Below are 13,369 nucleotides of genomic sequence, written 5' to 3'. Positions count from 1 at the left end.
TGGAAGCAACTGGAGCCAATCCCCCAGCTCCCTTTGTAATGCTTTCTGACACWGATTCCCCCTCCATGGCTGACTTTRCAAGTTTCCCCATCCTCTCCACTCCTTGCACAGCTCCTTTTCATGCGACTAAATTATACGCGAGAGGAGGGACATGCTGGAAATTCTAATAAAAAAATAAAAATGTGCAGGTTGGCGGAGCTGGCTGCAGCCTCGCTGCCGCCAGGGCTCCTTGTTCGAGTGAAGAGGGACCGGACCGGGTCCCAGGTCAGTAGCATTAAAGCCTGCCGGTTCTGAAACCACCGGGAAAAAACGTTCCCGTTAAGAGCCGGCGCGCGGCAGGGTCCTGCGAGCGTGCAGAGCAGGGCTGTGGCTGCGGCGAGCCCCGCTGCAGATGCCAGGGCAATGTCCCTTTAACGCGCGGCTCCCGCTGTCCCAGCAGCCAGAGCACCATCGGGACGGAAGAAGATGCGTGCACTTCCCCTTAGAGATGTCTCGGTTAGGGGCTAATAAAAACACATGCAAATCGTGCAGGGATGGGCCTTCGAGCCTTTTCGTGCAAACGCCCCCCCGCCCTCCCCCCCACCCCCAGTATCTGTAGTCAGACAGCGGGGAGGGAGAGGCTGAGCGGTGGGGGCAGAGAGGCGCAGGGCCGGAGGGGAGCGCGGGGGCGGGAGGCAGAGGCTGGGGGCTGAGGTCTGGCATGACACGGAGCGAGGCCGGGAGATGCGCGCGGGATAGCGGCTCCTCCAGGCAGCAGGCATGCGGAGAAGGCTCCTGCTCGCTGCAAGCCCGGGTGGGCGGAGCGAACTGTCACTTTTTGGTGCTGGGCAAGCCCAGCATCGCTGTCGCAGAATTGCTGCCTGTGCTCTGATGAGTCAGTTACAGCGCTGCCACATTTTCCTCCTACCAGTCAGCGTCCCGCGGCGGGTCCGCCGTGCTCTGCATCGGGATGCAGGCGCACACGCGGTGCCGGTCTGGCTCTGGAGCCACGTGGGCGATGCTCGGGAGTGATTCTCCGGGGAAGCCCCCACGGAGCAAAGCAAGGGCTGCTCTGCGGTTAGGACACCGACCTGCAGCCTGGGTGGGAGGCACCGAGTCCCCGGCTCAGATGGAGATCCCCTGGGACCACGGGCATGTTCCTGTGCCTGCGTCCTGTCTCCTCTTGCAGACAATGAAACGCTGCCCTCCTTCCCGAGGAGCAGCAGGACGAATAAAGCAAGCGCCATATGGTGCCAAGACACGGTGGAAACGGGGCCAAACCCAGGAGGCAGAGAGGATGGCAAGGCTCCATTTCCACACCGATCCCCACCTTGAGCTGGCCAGGACTGTCTCCAGGCGAGTGCTTCACCTCCCTGGAGCCGCTCCTCGTCCCCCAGCAGTCGCTGCCCCGAAGCCCGGCTCCCCATCGGCAGCGGCGCAGCCCCTGCGTCTCAGCCATGGCTTTGCAGTGACTCACTGGCCTCCTCCCTGCTTGCAGCATTTAGGAGCGTGGAAACCGAAGCTGTCCATCCAGAGCCCTACCTCCTGTAAGGGCTTGGCTAGCAATGCCAGAGCCAGCGCCCCGGACCAACCCTGGGGCAGCACTGATGACTTTAGGAGGCAGCAGCCTACACAGGACAGTGCATGTTCTCCTATCCTTCCCCCAGAATTACAGAGCACAAATATTAGCAGAGGCTGCAGGCAATTTTTCTCCTAAAGCATCTGCGGCCCCAGAAGCTGGAGGGGAAATTTCCCCCCAGCATGAGGATGGCACAGACACAGGACCCTCCGGTGAACAGAAAGCGGCGCCTTCTCCCACCRCCATGGCGATCCTCCCCCTGGACACGCTACTGGAGACCCGCAGCTCACCGCCCCGCGTGCCCTGTGTGCTGCGGGYGAGTCGCTTACCTCCAGACACGGGCACCTGAAAATGAGATGCCTCCAAACACATGTGGGCATCAGGCTGGCTGGTTTTTCAGAGGTGCTGAGCACCTGCAACTCCCTCTGCAGCCAGCTCCGTGGAGGAGATTCGCATCTCCTGGAGAACCCAGTCCACCCTATGTGCCTGGGGCTAGGGCCCAACACAGGACAGCAGATCCCAGATTTTCTGCAGCTTCAGCAAACGGAGGCAAACCTCAGCCATGCCTGGAAGCCCCCTTTGCAGAGCCGGCGTGGTACGTGCAGTTCCACCCTCGTCTGCCCCATTCTCTGTGAAATGGCCTCAAAGAGGGAAGCATTTGGCTCTGCCCTCCAGGCCGGTTGAATCGAAAGTAGGATCTCTCCAAGGTTTTGTAGCCATGGGGTTCAATTCCACTGCTTGCTAATGTGAGCAGATCATTTGCACCTGAGTCATGCTGATGAAAATCAAGTAAGTTGTGCAAGCAAAAGAGTTTATTGAATCATACACAAAAATGCACGGATGATAACGATCAAACAGGACCCGCTCAGCAGCCCACAGCTTTTTCTGTGCCACCCTCCTTTCTTGCTTAAAGAGGCAACGCTGCCTAACGGAAGGAGCCGCAAGTACCTGCGCCCGCTCGCTCCCCGACACCAGCCCAAGCAAGCCACTCTTCCCCGTAACTCCGCGCTGACTAACGTTTGCCGAGCGCCTTGCAGATGTGAAGCGCGGTATGAAACGCACTGTGTTATTATTTACTACCAGTGTTATAGATAACTTGAAAAGCAAGGGGCAGTCTTGTCCCACGCAGCCTACACAGGCTGCTCGGGAGCTAACGCGTCTTCGGCGGAGGGTCCCCGGCTGCGCCGCTCTGTTTATTGGCCAGCGGCTGCGACGGTCCGTGTTCATTGTGATTCCAGCTCCGTTCCCTGACTCGCTATCCCGCCACTTGTTGATAAACAGAAAAAAATTGTACAATGGACGCATTGAAGTTGCATAGTTAAGCAAAGAGTACAACAGTATCTAGTCAGAAGGGGAACGTCCATATAATTTTTTGCTCTATTAATCCAGAAGCGGGAATCGGCCGAAACAGGGACAATCTGCAAATTGCAAGGCCAGGTCTGGATTTTGAGCATCCCCCAGGGTTAGACCAAGGGCAGGGTTCAACACTTGCAGGCAAAAAGACCAAGAGCAAAGTCAGGAACGGAGGTGGTGGGGGTGCTGCTGGCAGGCGTTTGCCGCATGGGCTACAGGCAGGCTAATTCCCGGGAGCGCAGGAGGGAGCTTCCCGAGGGGCAACGYGTCAGGGACCSGGCTGCGGGAGGGCTGCCRTGCGCAGCRGGGYGAACCTCACSTTRCAGAACGACCACCYGCCTTTGCTAGCRGGGTCTTTGCACCGCGACGCGYCGGCCGCCCCGGCTGCCCTGCATCRCCACTGCATCGCGCCCGGGCCCCGCGGGGGAGACCTGGTGGCTGCCCGCCTGCCGGTGCTGGTGCCGATGCCGGCTCCACGCAACGCCTGCGTGCCAAGGCGGCTCTGGCTGTGCCAGGCAGGCCAGGGCCCGGCCCAGCAGGAGGTGCTTGCAGGATCGGGCCCGGAGCAATCTGTTCGGATAGAAGTGGGTGGTGAATTAATGGAAACGGGAGGACAACTGCCCCGTAGCTCCAGCCCGGGGCRTTAGCAGAGAGCAGAGCTCGGGGAGCCCGGTAGAAGGCTGGAGCCCTCCATGCCATTTTATCGCTGCTGCTCTGCATTGGATTTCCCAGGAGCCCTGCAGCCTCGGCCTCATTAATTATGCAAATGAAAGGTGTTGCCAACGCGCCATCCCGAGGTAGGATCCCCGGGACCGAAGTTCTGCTCCGAACCTCCTCGCCGTTGCCCTTTCGTTTCGGCACGAGAGGGTCCGGGAGCGCATCGGCAGGATGGATGGTTGCAATAATTATCCAGTCATCCCCTCCAAGTATACTGCAACCATAGCAACAGACAGATGTTCTGTCCCAGCCAGAGTCCGCAGCGAGCTGGGGAGAGAAGCACAAAAATTAACCCCTTCAGGGCCACGACGATACGGAATCCGTTTTATTCGGGGACCAGAGCGGACTTTGACTTCTCTGAGAAAATCCTAGGGAACCAAGCAAAAAAAAAAAAAAAAAAAAGGAAAAAGAAAAAAGAAAATAAACAAAGCCCGTCCCAGTGCTCACTCAGCCGCTGCCTCACAGAAGAAGTTGAATGCAGGAAACCAGCATCCTGCAGTGTCCTGCAGCGCTGCGGGGCCTGGCTCCGCGAAGCAGCCGGACGCCACCCGGCCTGCTGGGGCCGGCGCGTCCCGGGGCAGGAGGGGATGCTGCAGGTGACACAGCAGTAACGAGCGTCTGGATGAAGGGACCTGTGCAGGCACGGCTGCGAACAGCTCGCTGCGGTCAGCAGCTACGTAGCAGTCGCAAAATAAACCGCATCATCGTGCACCGAGCGGAGCAGGGAAGGGAGACAGGGGAGTCGCACGGAGGAGCAGCTGCTGCTGAAGCAACCGCTGCGGCAAAGCATTTCAAGTTCTAGGAGGTGGGAAACAGCCAGGTCAAAAAAGCGCTGGCACATCACTATCCCACCGCTAAGCAGGTTTCCAGGATTTAGCCCGAGTCCATTAAAACCCACCCAGGAATGTCACTCCATGGGCCTTCATGCCCACCACACCACCGCGGAAATTTAAACCCAGCTTCCAGTGAGGGACCCTTGCGAGTGGGCAGCCCTCCTCGGGCACAAGGTCTCTGCTGCCTTCTTCTTCCTCCACCAGCCAGATTTCTTTAAGCAGTGGAATTTAAATGTTTTAAGCTAAAATTGGCCTCTGCCATCCCCTGCTCGCTATCGCCCAAAGGTCCCACGGAGGCAGCACACCTCTGYGGGGAGGTGACGGGGATTCCTCGCAGCAGGCCAGAGCAATCCCCTGACCTCATGGGAAAACCCCATCCAGATGTTTGCAGCTGCAGATGCTGCTGGAGCGCACCCACGGCGAGGATTTCAGAAGAGGACCATCGCAAGGGGGGAGGAGAGCCCAGACAGATGTGCCTAGAGGAATGAATTACACCTAGAGGAAAGGAGACGACCCCCTTCTCTCGCCTGGGTGAGCAAGAAAACCTACCGCCCTGCGCACGAGCACAAGTATTAGAGGTCACAGGAACACGGTTTCACTTCCCAAACTGCAAGACTATTTTTGATTCATATTACTTCCCTTCTCGTCCTCTGCCACACAGACAGTGAGAACTCCGGTTTGCAGAGGGCATCCTGCCTCTTCAAGGTTTGCCTAGTGACAATTTGTACCGTGTTAACACAGCCCAGCCTGGAAAGCTTTGGTCTCCTGGTTGGGCTTTTTCTTGTTTCTCTTGAAGAGAGAGAGAAAAAAAAAAAAAGAGAGGGGTAAATTTGCTGATTGTGAAACTGAGGGAGATGTGGCATCATGTGCAGTCGCACAGGATGTGGGCAGGTGCCATCAGACTTCCCCACGCAGCTCTGGAAATGTAACTCAATCCTGTACAACTCCGTGGCTGTTCCAGCCCCAGGCTCCCACACGACTCTGGCAGCTGATGGGTATTTCAGTCCTAACCAAAACATTTAAGCTACTGTGCTCCTTCTTCTGCATTTTTTTCCCCAATCACATCAAATGACCGTTCACGTTGTTCGATTCCCAGACCTCGGAAGCCAAGCTGGAGAGAGAAGGTGGGAGAAATGTCCATTAGTTTCACAGATCCCAGTTCAATTTGCACCAGCAGTTCCTCTGCTGGTTTCAGTCCCAGGCCTCTCCAGAGCAAAAGACACACCAAAAATGTTTTGCTGCTGTGACATGGACAGATATTCAATAGGCTCCAGAAGGAATTCACCCTCTTTGCTGACTACCCTTAGGTGTTTCAACTTCTTATCTGACCTGGATCTAAGTTAGGTTTTGACTAAAGTCAAGAATAATTCTGCTTTGCAAAAATCTCATTGTTCAGGTTCAGAGTTAGCAAAATCTACAGGGAATTAAAACTGATTTCTCACGTGAAGGACACAGCTCTCGAAGGGACCTGCTAGACGGCACCCAGTCCCCTGCTGCAAGAGGCAGCCACGACATGTAATGCCATTCGCAAACCGACCAAGCTCCATTTTCACCCCGCTCAGATGCTCTCCCCAGCTCTCCTCTGAGACGGTTCCTGTAGAAACTCCCTGCTCTGACGCTCGGTTACCATCTTCTGATTTCAAGCCTGAATTTATACATAGTCTTATGTCATAGTTTATTCCCATTTGTTCCTGAACCAGTGTAGTGTTGTTTTTTAGTTCTTTTCCCTCCCTGGCGTTTTGCTCTTGACTGTCCACAAATACATCTCAGCATTCATTTTACTGAGATCACTGAGCCAAGTCATCTCTGTAAGGTACTGTCCTTCCTCCTAATTATTCTAACAACTATTTCTGCACCTGTTTCAAGCCAAATTCTTTAAATATAAGTAACCAAAATTGTACAGTAGCCCAGAGTTTCTCCAGCTCCGTTTATTTTTCTCTGTATCTCTCTTGAAATGACTCTCCTGAGACAGCTTGGGATCACATTCTCCTTTTTCTTGACTGCATCCTGTTGGTGGATCACAGTTATCTCATCTAGCTTCAGGTAGCAGAAAGTCACAGATATAGTCTATGTGAGATATTTAGGCTTGCTTTATATTTGATAGAAAGGATAAGGCACCTCCAGAGAGCGATTCATCTCACTCCACGATAGGTGCTTAAAGCATCTGGGATGAATCATTTCTGGAGGTGCTCATCTTCCCCCATGGACTACAAAGGGAGTCTAGACAACCAGGTCGCACCAGCTGCCCAACTTTTAAATAACTGAAGTTAAGCTCATCCTTGGTGATCCAATAAGTACCTCAACACTTCTCTGCTATATTATTTCCAAATGAGGAACTCCCAACTCATATCAGAAACGATCGTTAACTCCTCCGTTCACTTTGCACAGCATCACCCTGTGTCCATTGAGACGTTCGGTTCCTCCCGTACGCCACTCCTCTGGTTGCCTCTCTTATCCCAACCAGCAACACTCAGGAATATTTGATAAATGGTTTCAGTTTTGGTCCAACTCTAAGTATGAATCCAGATGTTGACTGATAAAACCAGAATAACTCAGGATACTGCAGGGCACTAGCTGTTGCTGTACAATCTCTAACTGAGATGTAGGGAGCACTTGCTGCTGACTTGTGGGAAATGACTTTTTAGATGGTTTGAGCTGCTCTTGTTTCCAGCTGATAGATTGCATTTAAAACAGCAGCAAGTAGAAAGGTACTTTCCAGCTATCACTTTCCCACGTAAGATGGAAATGCAACTGTGGGGATGTCTGGGGTATTGGCTGGGAAGTGCCCACGGTGCTACCTCATCATTACGGAGTGGCCCATACGAGGCTGGAGCTGGAGAGTCCCTGGYGCAGGCACGCGCAGCAGGGGCCGGTGCTCCCATCCAGCTGAGAAGTGGTTGCTTTTCCACCTTCCGACTTGCCTGGAGTTAGAAGCCCAGGTTCTTGCAGAACTGTGGATAGTAGCACGGAAAGGCCCATTTCTCTACAAGGAACTTGGTCCCTTTTTCCTTTACAGCTTTCATGAGGGAGGTTTTACAGTTGCCCAGAGTACAAACACCTTGTGACATTTCTTTCAAAATACAACTAACCTTACTGTGATTATTAGCGCCAAACCATTCCCATTCCTACTTAGCCAGCTCAGGTGGGCACTGAGTAGAGGCCAACGGCACCGCGCACTCCGGAAATGGTGCTGGATGCAGAAGCAACGCAAGGACCCCGTTGAATAGGGGCTGTTGAACAGGGCAGCTGTAGGAAATACAGGAGACACGGGAATACTGCTGAGCTGAATCAGTCCATCTAGGCTGCTGTGTTGTCCCTGACCCTGATAAACATCGGATGCTTCAAAGCAAGGCCCAAGTGCTACAGTGAAAAACTGCAGAAGGAAATATCCACAGTGGAAGCATCTTTCTCGCTCCTGACAATCAGTTTTAGACTTATCCCCTAAAGCATGAGCGTTCATCTCTCCCTCTCTTTCAAATCTGCACCTTCACGTGTTTTTCTCCTCCAACAGGCACCCAGTCCTTCTGAATACACAAACATTCTCTGTGGTGGTGAAGTCTACTATAAGCTAGGTAAAAATTATCTGTTTTTATCAGTCTGGATGACTTACAGTTTTGCAGATTGTCCCTTTATTCTTGCACTGTGAGAAGAGACCAGTAAGAACATGCCATTTACCTTCTCTGGACGTTCTCCGTTCTGTAGAATTGCATCACAGCCTTCCTGGCTCATCTCCCACCTCAGCTAAGCTGGTCTGATATTTCCAATTAAGTATTTTCTAGGTATTATGATTGCTCGTTCCCGGTTTTCTTATTTTTCTGTATACCTCTCTGGTGAGAGAAGAATCACAAGGTAGTACAATAATCTGGGGGCTAGGGTATCTCCACAGGAAAAAATGCTGTTACAAAGAGAACTACTGTCTTGTTTAGAATTGCTGGAAGTTCCTAAGAACCATTTTTATTTATACAGTATAAATAGCAATGGACCTGGAGTTATCACATGTTTGTCTACAAAAAAGCCTGCAGCAGATACCCTATGCTGAATGACTACTGTTTCTGTCACCCAGAACTGAGGGTATAAGGTCCAGCTCCAACTAATATTTACACTTTTTTTTTCTAACCTTAAGGACAAGAGCGGTCTCATTTGCGTGCATTAAAATCTGGCATGTCATGAGGTTACTGATGCGCTACAGCTTAAACCCTTGTTGAATGCATGCTGGGTTGGGACCTAAAATGTTGATCTGAACACTCAACCCACGGTGGAGATGATCTTCCCAAAATCTGCATTCAGAGAATAACAGTTCTGTTTGTTTTCTGTTCTGTCCCTTTCTTTTCCTTGCCCTTCCTTGCCTTGTTTTGCCTTTCCGAACTGGGGAAATTCATTCCCATACTCTCAAGAGAGTGATCCTCTGTATCATCTCTAGGTAGAGCCCCAAACCTGCTTGGCAGAAACAATAGACAAATTCAGTTAGTCATATGAAAGAGCAGACACAGAAATTAATTGGAACAGTTAACAAATCAAAACAGATGGAAGACACGAGAGAAATCTAGTCAAATGACAAAGCTAGCAGGACACAGTTCTCAACATCTAGAATACTGAAAGCAAAGAAATCAAGCCTAGCGAGTGCCGTACCTCAGGTTAAGGACGCTCATTGCAAATACTGCAGTTTCCAGCAATTTTCTACAGAGGACAGCCATTGCCAGAGAGAAGACCACTGAAGTATTTCCTTCCATCAGCCGATCCCACCATGTGGTTGGAGCAGACTGGCTCATTGCATGCCAAGTATATGTCTACCCAAACAAATTGCTGTCTATGAACGGTCTCAAGGAGCCTGCGACTGCTGACGACCAGATACAGCACCTCACTCCCCCTCCTCGCAATCCCCTCTTTGCCAATGCCTTCCTCGTCCCTGGGTCAGATTCAAGCTTCCTGTCCCATGGATAATCTCTTCTCCACCTGCCTTTTTGCCTCTGGTCCTGAATCTAACCCTGACGAGCACATGCACACACGCAGAGGGCTGCAGCTAAGTTACCGGCCATGAAATTGCTGTAGTGGGTCCAGTGGGACTTTACTGCTCCTGTACATCGGTGGCTGCCGGCCAGGGTACCTGAAATGCGGTAACACATGCACACACCTTTACTGAGTAAATAATGAAAGCAACCAAACTGCCCATGAAAATGAAGTCACTCAAAAGTGAATCTTCACACGGCCAAGCCTCAAAACRCTGTCCTACATAATTTTGCGCACGTGAGTACATGCAGACGGAACCGTTCTAATTTACCTCAGCAGGTCTGCTCAATCCAGTCATTTCCATCTAAGGCAGGACTGGTAACCTTCGGTTTTTAAAAGGCTTCTGTTATTTATCGACATTAKGGCTAGCACTTCACCAGTGCAGTACGAGCGAACAAGTGACAACATAATAGTACTATGGTGGAAATACCACCGGTGAAATAACCAACTCACTTCTGAGTACAAAACAATAATCATAAGCCGCGTGTCGTGGCCCTCACAGCTCTTTTCTTCTTCTTCCCCCTCTTGACTCACCCCTCTATTCAGGCTCTCCCTACGCTAGAAATTACCTCCCACAGCCAGTTTCTCCAAAGAACTTTTTCTTCTTTCAAAGCCTTGCTGGAAGCTCTCCTTTAAGCCTTCCTACCACTTGCCACCGTCATGCTCGCAGCTCCCCCGCACACCTCTTCCTGAGGGGCTGCCCTGGGGTCTGCCCCATCCGTGCTGGGTCTCTCCAACCCAGCGGGCAGACCCCAGGTCTTACTCCGCCAAGGGCCATGCAGGTCAATGACGGGTGCCTATTAATCACAAAAAATAACATAACGCTTATGACCCTACGTCATGGTGATGGGGCTTAAGTTTGATGGTCACCATGATTTGGCAGCGATAAACACCAAATCAGCACTGTTCATGGGAAAACATCCAGGTTCTGTAGACATGGAAGCTCCTAACTCAGCCCCAAATGCATGAGCAGAGGTAGGAAAAGACCTTTGTCCATGCCTATTTTCTGGAAGTGACTACAAGAATTCTGTAATTCAAAGTAGTAAAAAACAGTGGTGTGAGAGGACATTCTCTTTTTCCTTGGCAAAAAGCTGCTCTTCACTGGTTAAACTGCAAGGTGGGAAATTCAGTAATTTATCTCAATCAAGAGGCCTGGACATGGTAAAGAACGGAGCACCACCGCTGGTTAGAATAACAGGCAAATGCACGCTCCTAATTTTCTTGGCAAGAGTGAAGCTTCCTTTTACTCTCTTTCCAGCTGAACACTTTCTGCAGAATAGGTGGACTGCAGTGCTCRCGTGCTTTTCCGACATTCCCAAACAGCTAACTCTCACCATACTCCCCATCAAGGCCCTATTTATGGGGTTCTTATAGGAAATCTCATCCACTCCTGCCTTCATCTCTTGTGCCTGCCAGTTCTTGACACCAAGTCCAGCTGGTCTTCGCTGCTTGGTGTTGTGCAGGCAGGATGCCCGCGTGCTGCAGCGAGCTAAGAGCTGAACCTGACTTGATTTACAAAGTCTTTGCGAGAGAGTTGGCCACTGAGTCCCAACCACGCAGAGTGTTTTTTTCTTTTCTGCCATTTCCACCCTCGCTGCTGCTCCTCGCAGCAGTCCCCCTGAGAGAGCTGTGCTTCCATGCTTGGCTGATGCTTGAAAGGATGTCCATTTTATTTTTAGTGATCAGCAGAAAAATCACAGTGCAGGAGCAAGTTCCTCTAGGCATCCTATATTACAGGTCTTTGGGGAGAAAAACCAAAACAGGGAAGACCTTCTGCACTCCAGAAGTCCCTCTCCACCAGCGCCAGGTTGGGCCCAGTATGAACTGGACGATAATGCCGGGAATTTTTTGAGAGATGCCCAGAGATCCAGTGGGGTAGAGAGGATCGACATGATTTGTAACGGTGCATTTCAGTAACTAACTTCGGAGGTTCAGTGTCACAGGCACCGTACCACGCCTAGACCCATTGCCCAGCTCCTACAGCATTTAATTCTCGCCTCGAAGGCCTGTCGGACTGGCAGCGCGGCTGGCACAAGGTTGGGGGCAATGAAGGAGCAGTAACGTGCCCTGGCTCCGACTCGGGCTCCGCCGCAGCGGCTCCCTTCACCTCCCGCACCAGCCTCAGACACTTCCCTGACGCATCCGATTCCTCCTCCAGGTTCCCACAGGCTCACGGCTCCCCCTTCCTCCGTCCTCACGGCGGCCCTATCCCTGCGGACAACGCGGGCCGCCCTCAGTACGCGCCGCTGAGCACAGAGCGGACGCATGGCACTGCGGGACGGACACACAGCATGGACACATGTCACCACGGGATGGACACGCAGCATGCAGGACAGACATGCAGCACAGAAATGTCACCGCAGGACGGACACGCAGCATGGATGTGTCGCCACAGGACGGACACGCAGCACGGATGTGGCACCGTGGTATGGACACGCAGCACAGACGTGTCACTGCAGGACAGACACGCAGCACATGCCTGTCACCGTGGGATGGACACGCAGCACAGATGTGTCACCATGGGACGGACATGCAGCACAGATGCGTGTCACCATGGGATGGACACGCAGCACAGATGTGTCACCATGGGACGGACACACAGCACAGATGCGTGTCACCATGGGATGGACACGCAGCACAGATGTGGCACCGCGGGATGGACATGCAGCACAGATGTGGCACCGCGGGATGGACATGCAGCACAGATGTGTCACTGTGGGACGGACACACAGCACAGACGTGTCACCGCAGGATGGACATGCAGCACAGACGTGTCACCGTGGGACGGACACGCAGCACAGACGTGTCACCACGGGATGGACACACAGCACATGTGTCACCACGGGATGGACACACAGCGCGTGTGTCACCATGGGACAGACACGCAGCACAGATGTGTCACCGTTGGATGGACATGCAGCACAGATGTGTCACCACAGGATGGACACAGCACGGATGTGTCACCGCGGGACAGACACACAGCACAGATGCGTGTCACCACGGGACGGACATGCAGCATGGATGTGTCACCGCARGACAGACATGCAGCACGGATGTGTCACCACGGGATGGACACACAGCACAGATGCGTGTCACCACAGGACGGACATGCAGGATGGATGTGTCACCGCGGGACAGACACGCAGCACGGATGTGTCACCGCGGGACGGACATACAGCACGGATGTGTTACCACAGGACGGACATGCAGCATGGATGTGTCACCATGGGACAGACACACAGCACGGATGTGTCACCGCGGGATGGACACGCAGCACAGATGTGTCACTGCAGGACAGACATGCAGCACGGATGTGTCACCACGGGACAGACACACAGCACAGATGCGTGTCACCACGGGATGGACACGCAGCACGGATGTGTTACCGCAGGACGGACACGCAGCACGGATGTGGCACCATGGGATGGACACACAGCGCATGTGTCACTGCGGGACAGACACACAGCACAGATGTGTCACCGCAGGACAGACATGCAGCACAGATGTGTCACCACGGGATGGACACACAGCACAGATGCGTGTCACCACGGGACGGACACGCAGCACGGATGTGGCACCATGGGATGGACACACAGCGCATGTGTCACTGCGGGATGGACACGCAGCACAGATGTGTCACCGCGGGATGGACACGCAGCACATGTGTCACCGCGGGACGGACACGCAGCACAGATGTGTTACCACAGGACAGACATGCAGCACGGATGTGTCACCGCGGGACAGACACACAGCATATGTGTCACCACAGGACGGACACGCAGCACATGTGTCACCGCGGGATGGACACGCAGCGCGTGCCGTCCCAAGATAACACACGGACGCGTCGCGGCGGGACGCGGGGCCCCGCTCCCACCCCCGGCGCCCCGGGGCCCCGGCGCGC

The sequence above is a fragment of the Apteryx rowi genome, unplaced genomic scaffold (assembly GCF_003343035.1).
Source record: "Apteryx rowi isolate R43461 unplaced genomic scaffold, aptRow1 scaffold_0, whole genome shotgun sequence".
NCBI classification, from domain to species: domain Eukaryota; kingdom Metazoa; phylum Chordata; class Aves; order Apterygiformes; family Apterygidae; genus Apteryx; species Apteryx rowi.
Note: the sequence above shows the minus strand (reverse complement) of the source record.